Consider the following 3,104-nt stretch of genomic DNA (forward strand, 5'->3'; position numbering starts at 1 on the left):
TCTGATTTACCTTCACCCCATACACTGCCTAACCCCAAATGCTTATTTATTATTCTGCCAAATACAACTGATTTTTATCTTTAATTATTTTTTAAAAATAAGAAACAGTGGGTCAACTGAAGAAAGGGCCATGACCTTGAGCTAGGGAACTGTGACACTGAGCCGAGAAAAGGGGCCTGTGGGGATAAGTCTGGGCCTCACAGGACTGGACCCGGTCAGTGAACCTTCTCCAGAAATGTTCTGCAGCGCTGCACACATTGCTCGTTGATGGTCTCAAAGTCAGAGTTGTTGGCCTAATAGTGATCTTCAATAATGAGTTATTTCTGTGGATCATAGCTCCCAAATAGTTCAATTTTCACTTTGCAGTTTTTAACTTGATAACTCTTTCTGTTCAAATCTCTTCAATTGATTTCATCCATATGTGGTATACAGTCAAAAGTGGCAATCTTTTTAGGTAATCTGCTGGGCAATATGACTCATGGGATTACCATGCTTTTTCATGGAAGTCTGTCCCCTGATAATCAGGAGGGTTTCCTAGTTCATACATGGTTGTCAATGCATGGCCTATCCTCCAACTATCTGAAATGGTTTGATCAGTTACAGGTTTCCTAAAAACTGCTTCTGTGATGGGTGATAGAAAGATGTTACCCAGACACACAAAGAGCACCAATTTGATCATCTGCTAGCACACCCTCCCGCACTCCAAGAAGTAATAATTAAGATGCCTGAATGAATGACATCCTTGCCTTTGCATTACAGTGAAATTAAAGGCAGCAAATCTTCAGTTCTCAGCCAATTTAATTATTATGTTTTTCAGAGTTTAACAAAGTCTAAGAATAGGAGAATTGTGCCTAAGTTCAGTTTTCTTATGTGGTATTTTTGTTAAGACACAGTTTTAAAGTTTGTGAAAAATCTTATAATTTGAGGGCCTTAGTTATCAAATGGCCATATCTATAAGTTTGGCCAACAGATAGAAAATGCAATTCTTTCAATTCAGAAATTTCAACCACAATCATCATTGAATAATGTCGCCAGAACTTTTAACTTATCTTTGTGTAAAGAAGCAGAATATAAAAATGTTTACATTTAATGAATGCTTTTTTTGGATTCTGTTTGAAATGAATCCTTTCACTTTGCTAGAGCTTTAAATTTCTTAGACTTAAAGTGTATAGCTATTTTCTAGTCCTCTATTGTCAGGGTAGGTTTTATATCATCTTTTTTGTTTTTTTATTTCTTTTGTGCTTTTGCATCTGTTTTGTGGCTTGTGATTGATGGGTAAATATTTCTTAGAAATTTGGGGAATAGAACCATGCAAATTATTTGGAATAGATATTAATTACTGTTCAAAGAAACTCATACTCCACTTCAGACTTCTGAGGTCTGCCCACCTACAACCATGTTATTTCAGACATGTGAGTTTAAATTCAAGACAGAATAAAGATAAGTAAAAGAAATAATTTATGGAGGTAAGAAATACTTCCTACTTAGTATCTTTGTTGTCCATCTGATAGAAGGGTATGCGTTAGAATACTTAATTATTAAATAAGAAATAACTTGCCCTTTGCATCAAATTGAATAACTACAGGCTCAGGTTAGATATTTTCTGCTAAATCGTATTCTCTTTGATTAAGGTCTCTTAACCACAGGCGTGTGTATATCTTTATTCACACTATATCTATATGTCTGTTATCTGTTACTATGGGCTGAAGATTAAAAACTATGTTATTAAACTTCTTCAACCCTAGAATTCCCTGACTTCTGAGTGTAGGAAGGAAATTAGGGGCCTCCACTGTCCCAGGAAAGTGTTCACCTACTTTTAAAACTATTTTGCTACTCTCTGATACATGGGTGTCTTCATTTCAGCTTTTATGAAGTCCTTGGACTCAACTTTGTCCATGTTTTCTTTTGAAGCCATTCTCATGATTTACAAACCACATGTTCATGCTCCAGGCAGGGTTGATGCATTATCTTCATACCTTACATAGAAGCCTTGGTGTCAGTCACACCACAAAACCTCACGAGGATGAGGTCAGTTTGTTCTGAGTGGCACAGAGTTAGGAGAAACTTTTCATTATGTTCCCTACAGTTCTTTAAACAACTGAAACATAGTTCATCCATAACTACTTCCTATGATTTAAAATGCTGAGGGTTTAACAAAAAAAATTTACTGAATAGAACTGTAAGTTTAACAACCTCTTACTTCTACTTTGAGAATATTTATATTCCAGATGAGAAATTATATTAATAGAAAAGTTTTATTTTAAAAATATAAACTGCATGGAAACATATTAATGAAAATAGATTTTTCTCCATGAAGTTATGCTTTCTAAAAGTTTAAGGATTTAGATTTCTCTATGCATTATAATATTTTTTAACTCAGATTTTCATAGCTAATGAAAAATAGAATTCAAATCACAGAATCTAAATCTCAGAGTATTAGATATTGCAATGTTTTGCTTTGGCAATTTTGCAATTATTACAATGTTATATAATAATAAAAGTCCTAGAAAATCTGGAAAAAATGTATCTAAGGTGAGGTTAATAGAGATGAGCTGAATTTTCACAGCTGATGAAGAATTGATAGAAATGCAAGTAAGGACATTAAAATCATAAGAAAGATTCATACAGTAATGCCTGACCTTAAATCTAACATTTGCAGATGTGTTTTATAAATCTTGGAAGAATTTTTAAAGAATATTCCAAACCAACCCAAAAGTCAACACTTTGTAAAGGATGATACAGTAATGTAAACATGTGATGGTCATCAACAATGAGTTTTTTAGAAGGTATTTGAAAAAATGCGAATTTTCAAAAAAATTGACTTCCAAAATTATATCAAATTTAATTGGCTTTAAATATTAATATTACTATAAATTATAGACCTATATTAATTAATTTAATAAAGACAGTAAATTCTATGTCCCAGGTACTGTAACAGGCATTGGGGATATAAATTAGCATAATTGATCTATGTTGGAAATGGATTTGTACAGCAATTAAAAGTAATTTTGGCTGTAGGTAAGGAAAACGTGACTGTTAGTACTTTAAATGAATACTTTTCACTTCCTGAGGATTTTTGGAGTTAAGAGGCTACTGACTTTGGG

At 33.2% G+C, this 3,104-nt stretch overlaps 1 pseudogene; it reads right to left on the reverse strand.

Moving 5' to 3' along the window:
* Positions 1 to 215: 215 nt before the first annotated feature.
* Positions 216 to 754, reverse strand: LOC120863089 (annotated as a pseudogene).
* Positions 755 to 3,104: the final 2,350 nt, after the last annotated feature.

Source organism: Oryx dammah, unplaced genomic scaffold (assembly GCF_014754425.2).
Source record: "Oryx dammah isolate SB20612 unplaced genomic scaffold, SCBI_Odam_1.1 HiC_scaffold_4, whole genome shotgun sequence".
Classification (NCBI taxonomy): domain Eukaryota; kingdom Metazoa; phylum Chordata; class Mammalia; order Artiodactyla; family Bovidae; genus Oryx; species Oryx dammah.